The sequence below is a fragment of the Anser anser genome (assembly GCF_964211835.1).
Source record: "Anser anser genome assembly, chromosome: 3".
NCBI classification, from domain to species: Eukaryota; Metazoa; Chordata; class Aves; order Anseriformes; family Anatidae; genus Anser; species Anser anser.
Window position 1 is genome coordinate 61554755 of NC_139722.1, and position 20697 is coordinate 61575451.

A 20697-nucleotide genomic window follows, 5' to 3' on the forward strand; every position below is an offset into this window, starting at 1 on the left:
GCAGTAAGTACCAAGGTCCACCTCTAGCCAGCCAGCTTGCTGTAGTGGGAGAGGAGATTTTGCACCCATACACTTAAGCTGTATTCAGGACAGATGTCTCTTTCACACAAGCTTTTGTCATGGCCTTGATGTCATGTTAGACATAAGAAAATGATTTCACACATGTAGCTGCATGGGAGCTGTTAGAGGCTTAGCATACACATCTGTACATCAGTATGTGAGGCTGTCTATCCGAGAGATTTGCAAGCAGAGAGGGTTCTGACTGGAATTTGCCATCCACCTTCTACCCCTGAATTTTGGTATGTGTAGTTCTGGCCTTTGTTTAGTACTGTCTCCTCTGAGCTACAACGTCAAGGGTTAAGAAGGTTTGGTATATCTCAGGTTAATGCTAAACGATTATCTAGAATGCAAGGTGTTCTTAATTAATGGTTAAAGCTATCTCACTAACCTTAGGAACATGCTTCCAAAATTTGAGTCAAAGAGGGCCAGATCAGTCTTGTAATCCAAAGACACTTTGCCACCTGATACAGATCCAGACATAAGGGTGAGCAGGAGCCATAATGATCACAAAAACAATGGCAGAAAATATCATCAACTGCTCAGACTTCATCCAGAACAGTTATGTTATGCTGTGTTATGCTTCATAGAATCATAATTCCGTATGTGCTTGGGTGAAATATTCTAATGTTTGGCTACTTCCTGTCATTATGCGTGAAATACCATTTTGTGATGATAAATATTGAGCCATAAAGCACTGCTGAGTTCAGGAAAGATTTCTTGTTCTCAGTCTGTTCTTCTGATGTTACAGCTGGGTGACTTGGGACTTATTACGCACTGCTCTTTCTTTTAATCTAGTGTACTTAGCTTCAATGTCAATTTTACACACTCCCCCTGGAGCTACATGAAAAATGAAGTCTTGATCATTGCCCAGTTTTATGGAAATCCAATGCGAGCAATTATGAGCTGAACCCTGAGAAGGTCACGTTTGTAAGTAAGAGCAAATAAGGGAGCTCGGTGTGAGTGACTGCCCTGTGAGCAGCAAAGACAAAACAAGATGCAGACACACCCCACTGCTCACTGTCTCCACAGTGCTTGCTGAACCAATGCCAACTATCACCTGCGCTCCAGCACAGCCTCCCCATGCCATTGCCCAGCAAGCAGTGCTCCAGGTGACAGCGGTTCTGTGACAGAGGAGGAGTCAGGCATGTCAAGGAGCAGGGCCAGTGAGTACCCTGTAACCTGGGTGTCATTCCAGCTGGAAAAAGATTCTCACCCTCTCCCACAGGTCTCTCTGTCTTTGATCTGCTTGAGCTTTTGACAGCTGTGGGATATGGTTACCTTTTCTGAGGGGTTTTTGGTTGCAAGCAAAAAAATCCACATCCTTTCAGTGCTTGTGTCGTATTGAATTATTCGGGCAGGAAAGGACTTAACAGCTCTCCTTTCCTTATTTTATCTTGTATCACCTGTATCTCATTTCTGCTCTGTTAGTGCATTTTATTTTTTACCTCTCTGCGTCATACCTTTAAAATTCTCCCATTTTTGGAAAAGTTGTCAAAAGGTAAAAAGTGAAATAAGGCATAGAAATTGTGCAGAAATTGACTCATTCCAAATGAAAATGCCTTTGATGTGGTATGATTTTAAAAATAATCTTTTTTACTATTACTATTATTATTCCAGATCCACTATTCAGTTTCACAGGCTTGAAATACACTGATTCTCATGTGTCCTAAATGACTTCAAAAAAGGTTTGATTTACATTTACATTTTGTTATTTTAATTTAATTTTATTTATTTTATTAGTCTTTCAGGAATATTTTGGTAACTGTCAAGTGTCCATAATTTACCACAATAAAAGACTGGTGAATGAAGAGAGGTATCATTTCCCTCTTTTAGACTAAATAACAATTGCTCATTAATATACATAAATGTGCTGAGACAACTGCTTCTGAGCCCTAGATTTAAGCAGCAGAGACCTCAACAGCTCTCCTGTGGACAAGCTGACTTCTAGCATCGCTCACATTGAGGCGTTCTCATGTGCCACACTGAACTGGAAGAAAATCTTGTTTGCTAATGGATTTAAAACATAAAGCTTGTTTGCTTATATTCATACAAACCAAAAAAGCATATTCAGTAAAAGTCTTCTTAAATAACATTTAGTGTGAACATTTCACTTTTTTTTTTTTTTTTTGTGTGTGTGTGTGTGTGTGCCTTTTCTAGCCTTATAGCCTTGTATTTGGACTAAAACAGATGTTTCTTCTGTTCTCATCTGGTAGCTTTTCTGATACTAACTGGGAAAGTGATAAAAATTGTAAGTATGTAGTTTATATTTGTGAGGTGACTGACAAAAATGCTGTAAAAGGTGGGGTAGTATAGGTTAGGATTGACAGAATGTTTACAAGGCATGTGGCTTTGTAAAAATTCTGTCATATATATATATATCTTTTTTCATAAATGTTCATTCCATACATCTGCTATGTTACTACAGGCAGTAAATCTGTTTCTCCTTTCTCATTCTTTTCTTCTGCTGCATAAAATTTCTACAGTTCATATATAGTTTGGCAACCACAGGGATGATATTGAAAAACAGGGAGAGGTATCTGTCCATATTCAGGTACTTCTGTATGCCAGGAGACTTGGCATTTAATAGTCGACAGCTGATTTCATATTTGATGCAGATTAGTAGTGCTTCAGACCTAGCATCTCTTAACCCGTATTTGTCCATTAAGTAACGCTGACTTTTTTGTAGTGCAAACTAGCCAAATGATAGTTTCCCAGGCTTACAGAATTGCTCATTATGTCACCGTCATTGTCCTATTTGTGCCCTTGTCTCTGGAAGTAAAAGGACTTGCAATTCCCCTTTGTGCTAGCTGAGTCTTCTTTTAAGGGGGAGAAAAAAATAGAGGACTTTTTTTTTTAGCTTCCTTTAGTCTTTATTTTTGTTGTTGTCATTAAATAGTAGCTTCTACTTTGATGTAATAACATGGAAATGCAGCTAATTAAATCCAAGCATTGTAAAATATTCAGTACTGAAAAGGAAGCTGCCACAAAATCCATTTGCAGAGCATATCAAAAGGAAAAGAGCAAGTGTAACCTGGAGAAATTAATAAAAATTGACCAGTGGAATCTCTGAGATTAGATTCAAAAGGCTGTGGATATTCTCCAGGCCCTGATGTATTAAACAAAGTGAACCTTTTAGGTTATGACTTGGCCCTAAATGAATGGGATAATTAAAACCATGATAATATTTATTCAACATGGATCCATTTAATTTGGAATAGGACTCATTCATTCATAAGCATGTAGAAGTGAGATCTGCTGGACGTGACTGTATAAACTGGGTTGGGGAGCTAAGCATTTTTAGCATTTCTTTTCAACCACTCGGACGGGCGTCTTACAAACTCAGGGTGCAGAATGGATTCAGCCCAGACTGTATGGAGAAGCAGTGGGCAGCTGTGGGATTTGCCTCAGTGCACACCTGCAGTTGTAGATGGTGTGCCAAAGTGCAGGTGTCTGGGAGCACCTGGGGCATGAGCCATCACCAACGTCTAGATGCAGGCAGGTAGCAGTTATTTTCCCTCTCATACACACAGTGTACTTGGGGAATTAAAATGTAGATTTAAGGAATAAAAAATGGTGGAGAAAACAGAGACACTGATGCCAGAAATGAAACTACCACAGGAGCCTTATACTACAGGTATTAGACTAAGTAGTCAGAAGTACCTGAGTTGCATTGGTATTTGTAGGTCTATGTTCACAGTCCTCTAAAGTGTTGCTGCTTCTTTTTCTTCTTTCACTTCAGTCACATGCCTGTAAAATGTTTTGCCTGACTTGGCAGAGAAATACGCTCCTTTTCTATGCTAGATTATCAATTAAGTTAAAGGCTTCTCTGCCTACTAATGAGAGAAGGAGAGGATGAGCTTTCACTGAGAACTTTTCTTTGAAGTGAAAATCTTTAGTAGAGCCCTCTCTTTTCTAAGGACACTATAATCATCTTGATGGGAGGAAAAAAAAAAAAAAGAGAGAGAGAAAAAGAGTGGGGATTCTGTCTCTCTACCTATCTTCCTCCCACTCTCTCCCTCGTTTTCCCTCTCCCTCTCCTTTATGCACGTGCACACACACACACACACATAACGAGCTATGGAAATAGCAGCCTACATGTATTTTCTGAACTGCATGTTTACATTCACCCAGGTATAGCTATTTCTTCCAAAAGGCCCATACCTGTAATACATGCACAACAACAATCGCATACCATACTTCAAGGACTTTAGTTTTATTCCTTTTAGTTGACTTTTATGGTTTTGACCTTTATTTTCTGCACACATCCTGTCCCATCTTTTGTAAATTAATTTTATAGACACAAATATTTGCTCTAAAGGAATTTGGAATTATAAACACTTACACTCAAGGAGACTTTCTTTTAAACATGAATGCTTTGGTACGGAAATACTTGCATTCTCCTGCACTTAGGGAATAAAATCTGTATCTTGTCTGACCGCATCCAGTGAGGCAGCACAGCTTTAGTTATAATTATGCGCCATAATTCCCTGTGATAGAAGTATACTGACAATAATCAATTCAAATGCATTCAGATAAATATGTTTAAAGTAAATGCATATTGCTGGAGGATGCTCATCAAGAATTAAAAAAACCCAAACCCCAGTAGCCTAGTTACTTGTTGGGAATAGCTCTCTCTGCCCTTATGCTGATATATTCTTTGGGAACAATTTAACACCTTTCCTAGAATTAGCAAACATTTCATAATCACCTTCTTGGGAAAGAAATCTCTCCGTAACACTCAGGTTGATTTTGCAGGCATCAGAGTGTAAACAGCTCATGTTCAGCAGAAGACAGGGTGTTGGGGGGGCTCTAAAGCATAACCTGGAGACGTCAGTCTCAATTCCCTGCAGTGGACTACATTCTTCTTCTTCGAGAAGGACAAGTGAAATCCTGATCTCACTGAAGCCTGGGGGTGTTTTGACAGTGCCTTGCCCAGCATTCAGTTAGGGGGGACGGCTTCATTTCCATTGCAGGGGGGAGCGGTGAGGTGTGTGGGGACAGTCAGGTGCTGCGGCCCTTCCCTGGGCCACTCACCTTGTGCCCGCTGTAGCAAAGCTCCTCTGGCCACTCTTGTTCTGCTCGGTCACACCCCCAGGCAGTGATGTCTACAGGCAAAATGTGTTCTTTTTAAGTGAGATTAACTGCCTGTGATAGTCAGGAGAGATTGCAGTGTGGTTTGTAACCCTTTCAGTGTCCCAGGACAAACTCCACGGAAGCCCGTCCTGCACGCAGGGTGCTGCAACTGCTGCTTGCAAACACCTTTGCTATTGAGATGGCATGCCAAGAGGCATGGACAGTGATGACTGAGTGTCCATCTGATCTATTGTAATACTTGATCATTATTCTGTCAAGTGCCCTGTAAGACGAGAGAGCAGCAGGAAGAGCCTTGGAAAACTTGTTCTTGTAAAAATATCTTTGAGCTCAATGTTCAGTAATTCCATAGCTGCAAGAAGGACCAGAGTTTATAAGCTTTATTTTATTTGATTATAGAATGGTCTGAGTGAAGGAAATACCTGGAAAACAAATTGAGTGAAAACTTTACTTCTGATACTGTTTGCCCAGTGTCTGAGACCTTAAAAAGAAGAGCTGACTAAAAAACCCACCACTTTTAATTTAAATGTATTTTTTTCCATCTCTTTTCTTTCTCTGCAAACTTGAATATGATGAGAGAAGCTTTCCACAGTTACAAAATAGGTTAGTTGATTATAGCTCATTTCCTGGACCCCATGGATCCCTGCACCTCATCCTGTTAGTAAGCTTCCCCAATAAATTCATTGCTTTTCAACTTGAACCAAGGAAGGCTTTTATGATATTTTATGCTAAAATATGTTTACCTGAAGTAATTGCTCAGAAGGGATCTACAGGATTTAGACTGCTCAGAAGGGATCTATAGGATTTAGACTGTGATATCTGAAGGATTTAGACTGTGATAGTGCTCTATGTCTCAAAACAGAACAAGGAACTTATGACCAAATGGCTCTGTGGTAATCAGATTGGACCAAGCTCTCACGTTATGTATAATATCATGCATGATCATACAGCTTATTGATTTCCTGTAGAATTTCTTGTATGCTCATGTTATGGTACTGGTCCACAATCACCGAAATTCTTGGAATGAAAAGTTGAAGAGAATTATACAAAATTAAGTAATGCTTTTGAGCGTATGTCTTTCATACACCTGAAACTAGCTAGTTAATAAGGTGATTTGTTTGTTGCTGGAAAGGTGAGGGGAAAAGCATTTGTAAGACTAACCTCTCATGGAAGGATAAACTAGATTAATGGTTTACAAAATGTTCTGAGAAAAGTAACTCTTTTACCTGCAGGGTTTTATGTAGGCATGTGAGAGGTCTGTTTGCAGTACTGGAGGGTTGGCATTCGGAGCTTATGTAGATTTATACCTGCAAACCAACCCAGTAGTGATTCGATGCCATCAGATTAAATTTGAAACAGATTTCTTTGCTCTTTCCAAGTGAGATAATTTTTGAGAAGCCCTCCTGGGTGAGGTTAGACTTGTTCCTTTTTTAACCTCTGCACCTTTTAAACCATATGCTTTCTATAAAGACATTTAAAGGGTATTGGTTAAAGTCTAAGATTCCTAAATTCTAGGTTATTTGTCTGTGTCTAGCACAGAGATCTTGTGTGGCCCAGAGCTTTTTATCTAACTTGTTATGTTCCTCAGATTCATTTACTCTGAAATTCTAAATTTGTCCGTCTCCCAAGTGGGTAGCTAAGGATTAAAACTTCTTTTCACTCTATGACAGGATATGTTGTATGGACAAGAGTGGGCTGGGAGCTTCAGTTCATCAGTCCTCAGAGATGCCAAGCAGCCACATCTTCCACTGACTGAGGAGGTGTTGGAGAGAACTGAACATCTCCTGGGAGAGCCTGGAGAATCAAATCAGAGCAAAAATACAGCAGAGTCAGCATAGATACACATCCATATCTACATATATATGCACGTTTACACACCCATATCAGCCAATTAGTCTGATAAACTAGCTAACATTCTGTCAGAATTGTTTTTGTTATGAGTATAAAATAGCTACATAAATCAGCCATTTCCCTTCATTGCAACCCCAGTCATTGCCAGAGAACATATTCCCTTAAGCGCAGTAGAAGCTTTCCCTGACCCCTGTTTCCAGGATTGCTTTCTGGCGAGTTCTTGCTATAAGAAGCTCTGTTTTTCCATCCCAGATGAAGGTAACTAGGCTTATCTTACCATCTGTTTTCTTCTAGTCTCTGGTGGAACAGCTTTCAAGAGGTACAAGGAGGCTTCTGAGACCACGTTCCTTGGCTTTGGCTATGGTTTGCCATGTGGCCAATTGCCTTGGGCAACAGCTTCTAGAAACTCCCATTCTCTCTTGCTACAAAGGGCTTTAATTGTCTTCTGCTCAGTCATAATTGTGCCTTGCACATGTGGCAGTTTGACTATAGTCTCCAGTTGTATGCCAATTAAATTCTTTTTAGATGGGAACAGCCTGTGCACAAGCTCCAAAAAATCGTTAAAATATATGCTAAAAGACTTTACAGGATAGAATTTTTAAGACACAGGGCCTGGCCTGGCCTGACTTTCCTTCAAGTTGATGCAAAGAAACCCACTACCCTCATGTGATCTTTTTTTTTTTGTTAAATAATAAGTAGAAAGAGCAAGAAATTCATAGTCATGTTCAAGCTGGTTCAATAAAGATATTTAGACCCTATACAGAGAATTTTCTTCTAAGTATCATATAAAGGAACCTTAGAAATGTTTCTGTTCAGTTACATTTAAAAATACTGTGATGGGATGCCTTCTAAAGTAATTGTTTCCTGCATGTTGTTTGCAAGCTAAGCATCAAGAGACAAGTTATAAGTAGCAATAAACAAACAAACAAACAAATAAAAGGTTAGGTTAGGTTAGGTTAGGAAGCCCAGCAGTCCCTCAGACTGTACCACCTGTGCAGAAAGACAGTGGCCACAGCTTAATTGTTGCTTGAGCACCTAATGGAGATGAGCACCAAAAAGATATTCACAGCTTTTTCTCAGTAATCCTTTTGAAAAGAGGAATAAAAGAGGAACAGTGGTTGTTAAAAGGGAAACCAGAAAACACTGTAGGATCAGCCCTTGAATAAATATGGTCTGGAGTTCATTAAACTCCACACACCTCTGCAAACGCTTCCCCTAGTAACTAAGGGAAGAACATGCTCCTCGTTACTTTTCCTACTAGAATAATTACAGTATGTTAAGGCACAGCAAGGCAGGTCACAGCAAAGCCTGTTTGGAGTTTGCATTTCAACTGCATATTATGCACTTGCATTGTAATATATTCATACTGACAGCATCGTTAGGGTGAATTAATCTAAATTATGTCTAGACGCATATTTACAGCAACAAGCATCATAGACTGCTTGGTGGCTGACTGCTCAGAGGAATTAACCATGAAAATCCCAGGCATAAACCTTACAAATAAATGACTAAAATGATAAGCAGAAGAATAAATTAGTTTAGGCCATGATTCAGGAACAATACCAAAACCTTCTCCATATAATTTTATTAGTTTATGTGTTCGTTTACCAGTTTACCAACTTTAATTGTGAACACCTCTGCTGGAGAGACATAACCCAACTGTAATGCTGTCACAGGCTCAGAAGCCAGCACGAGAGTGCAAGGAAGTCACAGCAAGTCATTGGAAGCATTGCATGATTTCTACTTATGTGCAGTTAAAGTGCCCAGATATACCCACACTTTGAAAGATTTTCATGAACATCCTATGGCTATTTTAAGTCAGGTGTGTCAGGAAACTTAGCTATCATTTCAACATTAGTAAAGGTAAAGTCATACATTAGCATTGTTCCACCACTATTGGTAATGCGGGAAGAAGGAGGCTTGAAGTTCCTGCTGTTATTATTTATTGTTTGTAAGAGCAAAGGTTTTAGGAGCAACACTGATTACTTTTAGCAATTCCCACCTAAGATAATCATTTTATTACCCAGCTGCAATGAATCCACAACACTGCCAGTGCAGCATGTAATTAACTGTAATTTTATAGACCAAGTATGCACACTACTTCACCCTAAACTCACTGTGGGGTAGAAGCTTGCAAAGGCAGGGCGATAGACAACATATGAGAGGTTTGGAATTTTGCCATCACTGGAGCCGTGGCTCTCAGGAGAGCTCTTGGGTCAGCCAGGCATGCAGGGGACACCCAACCCGGAGGATGTGTGGCCGAGGAATCCCCATGTCACCAGAAAAGACCATGCTGCTGTGTCACGATGGCATTCCCCAGCAGCGACATGAGGACAGCGTGTTCCCAGCTTCTGGGAAAATTAAATGCTTTCTTCCCTAGCATGGGGTTCGTTACAGCCTGTTTGGTTTCAAGATCTTGATCTGTCTGCAGTAATGCAACCCTCGTGCATGCTGTTCGGGAGGACTGGGGAGGGAGGGAGGAAAGCAGGCTGAGCGCAAGCAGGGCGCGCTTAGATGCTGGACAAGAGAAATGTGAGACCTGACACTGCTTTGGCACTGGAGCTCTCCGTGCTGGAGAGTGCTGGTGATTTTTATGCTTGAGGAGACCCACAACAGTAAATTCAATAACTCGACATGCCTAATTTCTCTGTGGGGAAGCAGGAAGCATTAGCATGGGCACAGCCTTCCGTAACACGTCCAAACAGCTTCCAGCTTGGAGAAGGCTTTCACTCAGCTGAGTCAGAGCGCAGGCAGAGTTACCGTCTGTGCAGATGTGCCTGTAGATAAAGCAGGTGGGACCAGCGCAGCACTAGTATTGTACATGTCTTATAGAAATGGGGCTGAGGTAAGAGAGATGGCAGCACAGAAAGGTCAAATTCACTTCTTAAGATTGCTCAAGAGGCCTGAGCCAAACCTTCCTGAATCCTGGGTGAGTAAATGCAAGTGCCTTCCTGAGGAATGGCCTGGACTTGCTCCCTGAAGGCAAAGGTTTACCTGCAGAAGCACTATTGCTCTTACCTTTAATAAATGTTTAGTGAAATGTCAAAAGTTGTTTAGAAAGCAGAAATGGAGATGTGATCTTACCTCTGTGTATGGCATTAGTTAACCACTGCTAGAATCTGGCATGCATTTCTGGTCCTCACTCCCAAAGGGAGGCTGAGGAAATACTACAGACGTTTCAAAGGGGAGCCAGAAAGTTCTCCTGTGGGTTGCCAAGCAAACCATAGTGGCAGAAACAAAAGGACTGTAATTTATTCACTTAAAAAAAAAAAAGCCCAAGGTGATTTACATATTTTGTACAAGTGATAGCATACAGGATGGATATCTGGGAGTAGAGAGCTTTTAAACTTCTACTGATAAAGGCATGACAAGATCCAATAGCTGATAAATGTCCTTCAGTGGGAGAAACTCCAAATCACAGGCTGCAATCAGTCCTGAGGAGCTCACATGATTGCCTTTGGGCTATGAAAGAATTCCTTCTTTCTCCCTTCTATATATATTTTGATTACTTCCCCTACCCACCTAGCACTTTCTGAAGTATCAGACATTGGCCACCAGCTGGAAACAGGGCAGTGGTGGCATCAAACCACTGATGGAAGGCAGTATGTAGTATTGGTGTTCTGCTTTGTATATCTTCCCCTCAAGCTCAGGGTCATGCCAACAGACAGATTTGAGGTTGGAAAAGCATTTTATTCTAGGATAGATTGTTAAGAAACTTGAGGGGTATTGCCTTTATCTTCAGCAAAAGGTGCAGGTTGCAGGCTGGAATTCCTTTGTCCCAGGGCCTTCAGAGTGCAGATACTTCTCTCTTCTTTGCACCCAGTGCACAGCTTTTTCTCCCAAGAATAGAAACATTTAGTATAACTGTAGTCTTTGGGACACGCAGGAATTCAAAGGATTCTCTCGGACCAATAAAAGGACATCACTACCCGAGTTAAACATTTTTTAAAAAGTCCCAGAGAGTCCATCCCAGCCACTGCTCTGTCCTAGTACTGCCTGAACTCCTCATGGAAGTCCCCCAGACTGGCAGCGACAAGCAGCTTGAAGCTTGCCTCATTTCTCTTCCCCATCAGGATCAGTAAAATGAAACTTTTTCTGTTTGTCTCCCTTTAACAACCTAATGTAGCAGGTTTTCTTGGAAGCTCCCAAACTGAGCATACTAGATTCAAAATGCAATGGCAGCAGCTTTCAAAACATAGCTAGTGAAAAAGAAGGTCTTTATGTACCTGGCAAAGGGAGAAAATGCCTAAATGAGTTATGGTCTGTTTACACGGGTTTATTCACCCTTTCTTTGCTTGGGGGAATTTAAACCCCACATTTTCAGGGACAAATCCTTGTTTTTGACATTCCCTTAAGCACTCTAGATACAAAGGCTTTTTACAAGCAGGTAAACACAGAGCAGTCATGAAGTCATCTTCTTTTGAAGAAAAATGCAATGTCCATTGAATGTATTGGAAGGAAGAGTATACTGATATGTTCTTTCTAATGTAAATTAAGTCCTGAGAATACTGAGTGAAAGTACTGAGATACCTGCCTGCAAGGAGAAGTGGAATACTGGAGTTTTAGCCCCATTCTTACCAGTTTCCCATCAGCTTGGCTACCCTTCTCTTTTATCCTCTCTGTGGCATAAAATGCTCCTCTGCACTATATGAGGAGCCTAACCAGAACCAACAGTGCATCAGGAGACTGAAAGAAAAAAACAGCAGCAACAACAACAAAAAGAGCTTCTGCATATTAGTCCTTCGGTGGACCCGAAATTTCTACCTGGATAAGAGAGAAACAACAAGCCAAAGAAGAAAACTAAAAGTATATTCGGTATATGGTTACTTTTGTAAAGTGCCCATGAGAAACACATGGGCTTTTATGAAACCTTTTGTCATAAATGAAGTTATTCTATGAGCAGCAAGAAAAGGAAAAAAAAAAAACAATCTTTGTGTGAAACAAGAATTATTGGCATGGTTCTTTCATTCACTTTTTAAGCATTCTGTTTAATGGAAACACACCTAAGTGAGCAGTCTGTATATGTAGCTCTGTTTCCCCTTAGCTTTCGAACCTACTTGTTGATTTGAATCAAATTCGACATAAGAATAAAACACTGCTTGAACACTACTTGGAGGGAAGTTGGAAGGGGAAAAAGTGTAGGGGAATCTTCAGAGGGGGCAGAAAATCCTAATATTGGTCTGCTAAATCAACCAATAGACAGAGCCCTGTAAGAAACTTTATTTTATGTTTTATACTGATTGCTTGTATCTGACTCTTTCTTCCTGCAGATTATATCCAGAGATTCTCAAGGTCTAAGCCTCACTTATAAATCCTTCCAATAGCTGTCTGTTCTTGTGACCCTTGCAGGAACGTTATAGAAACAATATATTTGAGAGTTGTCAAAGTTGTTTCAAATCAGCCAGCCAGTTCTGTGCCTGCTGAAGAGAAAAATATATGCAGGGTGCAGTCCCAACAGAAATGGGAAAGCTTGTCAGCCCTGCAGCTGTAAATACACACCAGCTGATACCAGCCAGAGCTAAGGAAAAGAGAAGGGCTCAAGCTACTTTACCCACTACAACATATCCCCCTTAAAACAGCAGGTTGAATCGCAGGCTAGTAGAAACTAGTTTATTGCTTTTAAATGCTTCAATTGCTGCTGTGATTCATCAATAGAAGAGCGGGCTACAGCATGCAGGGAGGTTTGTTTGGCCAGCTGTGAGCCAGAGCAAGTCCAGACTCATGTAACCAGTCATCACTTTCTCACTGTTAATACACCCATGCAGAGCTCTCTGTTGTTTCTCTTGGGAAGAGTGGGTGAGGATGGAGAGAACATGTGGATCAAATATAGTTCCAGGACAGCAAGCGTCATTTGATCAGCATGTGAAGAGGCATGGCAGAGGAACATTTGCTATATGCTATCTTATATAGAGATCACTATATCCTGATTGTTTGGATATTACAGACATATTTAAGAGGTTGCGAAGTGATAATTAACTTTCATGTCCAACACTCCAGGGTTAAAATCTCGTTTCTGAGCTTATTCATTAATGATGGTCAATATGCAACCATTAAAAAGGCACATTTATTATTTTTATCCAGTTTTTCTTTCTTCATGTATTTCAAAAGCTTTTAAAAATGTAAATCACATTTTCTAGACAAAGTAATAAATCATAGTAATTTTATTTTTACAAAATTATGTTTGTTATCCGTTCCTGTGGTGTAAATATAACCCATCCTACAATGTAGTAGAAATTCATTTTAAACAGTTACACAGCTGATGTAAGGGTCTCTGATTCTGTTTTCCATTATTAGCCATGAAAGCTGTTACTGTACAAGCTATCGGTTCAGTGATAACCATTTGGTGGGTAATTGCACAACTTGTATTAGCTCAGTGCCACACGTCAGCTAAGGCATGAAGCATTTGCTCAGGAGTAGCTGTGTGTCTGATTGCAATGTGTGATTAGACTTCTACCAAGAAAATTTCTGCAGGCCCTATTTGTATTTCCAAAGTCCTTTCTACACCGCTAAGGCATGGAAAAAGAGACTTTAACTGAGTATAATTTTCTCATATCCTTTCATCCAGGTCCCTTCACACTTTCTGAGCTATGTAATTATAATCTAGATATCTGAATATTGGTCAGGAACATCTGTATGTTTTCATCATCCAGATTATATATCACTGCAAGTGCACACATGCAGCACAGATAATCTCTACACGCACAGTAGTTGTATATACGCTGGCATGTTGGATTTACTGCTTAGGTCTGACTCACAGTAGAGCAAGTACGTAGAGCAAGTGCGCAAACACAGCAGATGGATGTGACCCTGCGCAGATGCTCTGCGATGCTTGCATTTCTGTCTGGGAAATCCCTGACCTCAGTGTAGATCCTCAGTGTGCAGCAACAGATGAGGATTGGGACCAAGGACAAGGACAGGTGAGTGCATGTTGCAGTTCTACAGTGATTAACTCAACTTAAATTAACTCAATTTAACATTTAAATCTCTTTTCACTGCTGGGATATTACTTTTTGAACAATACATCCACGTTTCCCTCTGTCTTTGCAGCCGGCCCACAGCTCCCCATGACGCTGAATTGCTGGCATGTTTGACAGCCATGTCACCTTCCCTGATGTCTAAACGAATAGCCATTTTCTTCACTTCCTGACCAGCAGCTTGACAAACAGTGTTGCCAGAAGATGAAAAGGCAGTGTTTTTTATGAGGAAAGGGCAGACAACTATAATAAAACCTGCCCCTTTTACTGATCACAAGTCTTTCCAGTAGACACAGCTAATAATGTTGCAATGCTGAAAAGCTGGAGCTTGCCAAAAGTGAAGAACAGTGCTGGCTGTGGGCAGTGTGGGAAGTGCTGGGGCTGGCAGGCGGGGTGCCCAAGCTGTTACACCTGATGGTGAGGTGCAGCTGTGGGATGGAGATGGAGAAGCAGCAGGGTAAAGCAAAGAGAAGCCGCTATGGAAATATCAGCCTGAAGCCATGACCCCAGGTCAGGGGCTGTTTTGGGGAGTGCATGGCATGTGGCATGGTGGGGCTAATGCCAGTGCCACCAGCAGAAAACAAGTTCCTTGTTGGACCCTGGTGATTTATCCCAGGTGGCTGCAGCCCCACTTTTATCTCCTGAATTTAATCACTTGATAGCTTGTCAGTTTATCCCTGTCTTTTGTCAGGATTTTAGCTAGCATTCAACCATTTCAGCTATTGAAACCAAACATTTGTGTGAGGGAAGTGAGCAGCAGCTAAAGGCCCATCAGCAGTCTCACCTCCCTGCAGGGCTGTGGAGGGCCATCAGGCACTGTCTGGAGGGCAGCACAGTGCACCCAGCACACTGGGATGAAACCCGGCGTGGGTCTGGCTTTTTCAGGCCCCCTCCTGGATGCTGCTCAGGGGACAGGGCAGGTGTGGGGATGGGAGGTACTGTGGGGACAGATAGTGTGCAGGGGCAGTGGTGAGGGAGACTGGAGGTGGCTGGAGATGGCTCCTTGCAGCCATTTTGGCAACTGGGTGTCACCTCCACAGCCTGGCCTCTCTCATCAGTAAATTCACTACTGCTGCGACCTGGGGGGAGATAGCGGCGAGTGACAGCAGAGGGGCTGAGCTCCTGCACCCCAGCTGCTCTATCTGGGCCCTTGCAGACATGGCCCTGGCTCCTCTGCTGGCACGTTGTGGAGATGGCATGTCCAAAGGACCACCTTGGGTGCAGAGGCATGTGGTTCCATCTGCAAAGATGGAGCCCAGCCCTAATCTTCTTTCTTAACAGGTCAACTGAACCAGGCCAGCAAAATGATTTATGGAACAGGCAGCTGTATCTTATGAATGTCTTTAAGCAGAGTTCCTTCTTCAACAAGGACATTTACATTCAAATTTGGTCTCCACAACAAAAGCGGAAGTATTTATATTAGTAACGAGCACTCCCAGATTCTGGTGAACTCATCAAAACTTGACCAAGGGCACCGTTGCTGGAGAGAGGCAGCTAGTAAAAAAAAGGCCTAGCATCAGCATCGGGCCTGTGTTCAGGTTGCCTGTGCAGGCATGGCTGCTGTGGGCAGGCACAGCGGCCTGCAGCCCTCAGCAAGGCTTAATGCTGTGTAGCACCACGTCCCTCTGTATGGTGGAAGCTGCCATCAGGGATGTTGGGCACAGCGAAAAGAGGATACCAGTGTGTGTAGCAAGCTGTTTTTCTGTCCTGTTGAATGCTTTTTCTCTCACCTCCCTGCCCCTAGATGCACAAGCTGTCCTGGTTTTGCACACCCCCTGCATACCAGGTGTGGAGGAAGTCACACTAGTTTTCTACTTTAAACCCACTTGCACCTGTTTGTTTTCCCCACTGAGTGTATCATCACCAAAAGCAGCCTCGTGACTCTCGCCTCCACCACCTCACGAGTGTACCTGCTACTGCCACTCACATTTCAGCTGAAGTAGTCTCTTCTTCCTCACATGGCTCTAGATACCCATTTAAGAAAACAAACTTTTAAACATATTTCCTCTTCTTTTCAAACTTTTTTAAAAAAGGTAGTTTTAGCTTTTTCCATAGGGTCTCAAGGCAGTTATGTCAAAATCTTTACACTTTTGCTACCACAGAATCTCACTGGACTTACAATTTAGGTTGCTAAATTCCTAGACATATTTAGTACAGGGGGTTAAATTATTTCTATTTCATTCATTCTGCTTAGGAGCAAATACAAACAGGATAAATGTACAAGGCACAAGACAATAGTTTTTACTGCAGCTTGCTTCTGTGGTTTTTATGCTCTGCTGGACACTGGTGTGAAAGGTGAGTCAAGCCAATATCCTCATCCCAAGGAGCCCAGGACTGCTCCACTCTGCAGAACCCTGAAGGGGAAAGCAGCTGGCTCCCTGGGCTACCTCAGTGTGGTGATGCCATGTCGCATCATGCACAGGTGGCAGCTGGCAAGTGCCACTTCCTGCAAGGTCCTGGGGACACATGGTCTCTCAGATGGAAAATCCCCAGCTGCCAAGGCTTCTCCCACACACCGCAGCTCCCCATGCTATAAGCAGATGGTCAACCTGATCTGTGATCTGCTGACCGGCGGGTGGGATCAGAGCAGCATGGTGCTGCTCTGCAGCTGTTGAGATACAGGACATTTGGGAGAAGGGAAGGGAGGGGAAAGGGAAGAAACGGCAAAATAACCAACATCTACTTTCCAAGTCTCACATTCAGCATGTAAAACCTGATAGCTCTTAGCAGCAAGATTGTGTAGGGACTGAATGTGATGATACAGGTGCTTCAGGAAAGACCAAGAGAGTCATACATCTCCCCTTAATCCTGTGCAAGTCACTTGCTTCACTGGGAGCTGCTCTGGCTTTAAATAAAATCAGGTGGTGAAAGCAGGCTAGGGGGATTTGAGAACAGCTAGTTACATTAAGCAATTTCTCCTTCTTAGGCTAAAAATAGTTTTGCTACGTTGATCTAAAAAGCTAGATTTTGTTCATCAAATCTTTTATTTAAATCTATAGTCCACAGAATAATTAACATTTAAGAGTTAATTAAACCAGCAATGATCTAAGCACAAGTCTATAAAGAAGGCAGTGAAACAGATACCTTATATCTTCTCTTAGAAGTCATGACTTCTATCACATATAATTACTTTCCCCTGTGGAGTGCATGGGAAAGACCTGTTTCTAAATGAAGACAGTTTCTTATTAAAAACAGCAGGAGAAAGGTTCAGACATGAAGGTCTTCATCTGAAAGGCTGATTTTTGAATGAAATCAACCTGAGTCTGGCAAAGCACTAGGGCAAATGATTATTTATGTGTGTGAACAGTTGTTTTGCTTTCAATGCCATCACTTCTGCTCTTGAAATTAGCATTGCCTTTAAATGTGTTGTTTGACCTGCTCCAGAGCACTTGCTGGAGGCTTGTAGAATTAGCAACACTCAAACCAAGTATCTAGGAGTTATGGGCTTCAAAAAAGCGCTAGAAATAGACAGGTCCCAAGATCCTGGCACCTAGCTGTTGCTCTGGCAATGGACTGACAAGTAGGCAGTGAAGGAGGTAGGACTTGGGGAGACAGTGTGCAGAGTTTTGCGGAGATTTGTGCATGTATTGAAGGGGAAACATGCTGAGGGTGGGGGGATATAAATATATAAATATTCAAAAGGTGGGAGAGGTGAGTTGTAGGGTTGTTCAGGGGTTTGGACAAAGCTGATTGTAGGGCTGTGTGAGAAGGTGGCAGACTCATCAGAGGTGCACTGTGAACCACACCTGGTGTTGGGAGAGAGGTGCTGTAAGGTTTCGTGGGAGTCTCTGGGGCTGTGAGATGCAAGATGCAAAGCTGGCTGGGTGGAAATAAATTGAGGACTACATGAAAAACTTGCTGGCTTGCAGGGTCAGCTGTAAAGCAGCATCTGGGGATCATTTCTCTGACCATAAATACTGTCAGTTTTTCTTTCTGTTCCTTGCAAGACAAGGTTCTGTAAGGATCACAAGCTGTATTAGACTTAGGTCATCTCAGTGTCATGGATTAATCATGCAGTATCCAACTGTACATTTGGGTAGTTCCTACAGCCTCTTGAGTTCTGGAAATGTAGCTGACATGGTGATCAGAGAATGAGATTGCTGTGGAAACTACTTCAGGAAGCTCTTGCGCTACTGCTGAGGCAGTGACCTAACCCTCCTTGAGGAAACAGGGAGTGGCTTGTGTTGTAACCAAGTCCATCAGTGAGGCTGCACTTGAAAACAGAACTGAAGAAACAATCCAAATGATTTCTTCAGTTGTCACTGTTTGATTTCTTAAAATACATAGATTGCATTTCCTCTTTCTCACAGTCTTCATCTTTAACACCAGTGCACGTAGCAACAAGGATTGAGAGACGCTATTTGGCTGATTCCTCATGTCTCAAAGTGGAGGATATCTTCCCTGATTTTGGACTGGAGAAAGAAAATGAGTAGGGGGTTCAATAGAAAGATGGCTTCAGTTCAGCATCGGTTTACTACTGCTCCCTGCCCTCCCCATTGAAGAAGTGGCATGTTACCCTCTGGAGTCCTGGTGATTTCTCTGGCTCATTCTTACTTGATTCAGAGGATGAACTGGTAGTTTGTCCAAGCAGCTACAAGGAAGTAGCGCAACTCAAGTGTTGAATAGCCCTCATTTGTCTAAAACCTGAAAAATCTGGGAAACATGTGGCAAAAGCACAGATAACAGAAGATAAGAATAATACTTGTTGAAAAGCACTTAGTACAAAAGATTTCTTTAGCTCTGTTTACAGTAAAATCAAAGTTTAGATGTGTATATAGATATGTATGTCTACATCTACTCTTTCAAGCTGCCTGCCTATTCACATGGTCTATCAGCCTATCCAGAAAGGTAGTAATAAGAATATTGTATGAATTTCATGTCACCGAATGAACATTTTTGGCCAGATAATCTCTTACTATTTCTCTCTGTCAGCAGGAATACATTTCAAACCTCTCATTACTTTAAGTGGAGACACAGGCTATTAATATAGGCATTTTCTATTTTTCTTTGCTGATTTACCATGGCAATAATAAGTGAATAAGTGCGACCAGGACACCCTGCTTGGGATCACTTCATGGAAAGCAATCAGCTAGCATCATTGGGCTTTTCAGCCCTGTTGTTTGCATACAGGTATACTTTGTTTTCAAAGGATTAGTGCATGTAAGGCAGGCCTCCACAATGACGTTGGTATCTTCCTCTGGAAGGAATTGCCTGCCCATTGATTGTGTTTGGAGTTATCAGAAATCAGCTAAACTCCAGGCTTGAATAGAAAAATACAAAAGATGACAAAGAAATGAACCCAAGCAGTCCTTTTAATGACTATTTTTGGGGATTTATGAGATAGAATGTACCGAGTTTTGCAGGGCTCCCATTTTACGCTATTTTGTAAATGAGCTGGTCTGGGACATACCATTGCAGCTGTAAATGCATTTTTTTTCCCCACTTTTTGAGACTTGGTAGAGATGGAGATTACAGAGCTGGCTGAAACCTGAGTGTGGATGTGGGGGAGAAGAAAGGCTGCACAGTCACAAGACTGCTGCATCATATGGCAGAGAATATGTGTGTGAAGCAAGGAGGGGCTGGTGGCAGAGAAAGACAAGAGCCCTCATGTTTGTGTATAGATCAGCATCGTGCCATCCGGTATCATGATGACCCCAGCTTTCCTGCAGAAAGCATCTACTTTCAAAGCAGTTAGCAATGGCCCTCATACCCCAGCAATGACTAGTTAATCTCTCAAACGACCCTGATGGGATACGGGAATTAACTTCTCACCTGTTAAAGGTCACAAATGTTTAGTTTCATATTAAAATACAGGGTCTCCTTTACAGTTAGCTACATGCATTTTCCTGCTATCACACATAAGCATATGCATACAGCTACACAAAGAAACCAAGGAATGTTTTAGCTTTATAAGGAAAAGAATTGCAGAGGTCTGGTGGAGCAGGAAGAGTCCCCTTTACTGTGGGGATTAAGCCTGGTCCCTCCCTGGCTCCTGCCATAAGTAGATATGCAGGCAGATAGCTCAAAGAGATAGCTCCCTGTCTGTCCTCTGCCTTGTGATTCCCCACTACTACCTCTCATTCTGTGCTAGCAAAATCACTGTGTGTCTAAGCACAACTAGACCGGGAGGATGGAGTGGGAAGGCAGATCCACAACCTTTTTTTTTTTTTTTTTTTTTTTTTTTCCGCCACGTTAGTTGTTGTCCATATCACCTGTGTAGTGGTTTACTGTACACTGAATGGGTGCAGGTGCAGCAGAAGGGAGAAAAAGTGGTAACAAGAAACTGAATGTGAAGGTGCATCTTTCTGGCACATTTCTGGCTCAAAATGACCATTAAAGCCATGGCTTTTGAGTAATATATTATTTCAGGAACATGCATATAATTCCACTTTCCAAACTAAGTTTATGGAAAGAGGAAGGAGGAGAGTGAAAAAACAAAGCTTATTATTGGAGCTTTCTATCTTTACTACTCAGAATTTATTTCCTTACATATAAGGATACATCCATCTCTATCATTACTGTAGTATCCGAATACATCTTACTTTGTTGACCTTAACATTACTTTTTTTCTTTTTTTTTTTTTCTCATGAAAATGGAAAGTAATCAGATTCTCTGAGTTCCAGACAAATAGGCATAGAACGGCATGGTTCTATGATTTTTCTACGACTTTTTCTTTATTTATTTCTCAGCTGCTGTTATGTTCTAAATGTAGGAAAACAAA

At 41.8% G+C, this 20697-nt stretch overlaps 2 long non-coding RNA genes across 2 annotated transcripts in view; one reads left to right on the forward strand and one right to left on the reverse strand.

Moving 5' to 3' along the window:
- Nucleotides 1-5285: 5285 nt before the first annotated feature.
- LOC310896728 overlaps nucleotides 5286-20697 on the reverse strand; it is a 72983-nt gene continuing 57571 nt past the window's right edge. Inside the window, exon 3 of the long non-coding RNA XR_014581782.1 lies at nucleotides 5286-6945. This is a non-coding gene — a long non-coding RNA (uncharacterized lncRNA). The remainder of the gene's footprint in view (nucleotides 6946-20697) is intronic.
- On the forward strand, nucleotides 17180-18741 carry LOC310896724. The gene is made up of 2 exons (XR_014581777.1): nucleotides 17180-17512; nucleotides 18287-18741. It is a non-coding gene; the product is annotated as an uncharacterized lncRNA (long non-coding RNA).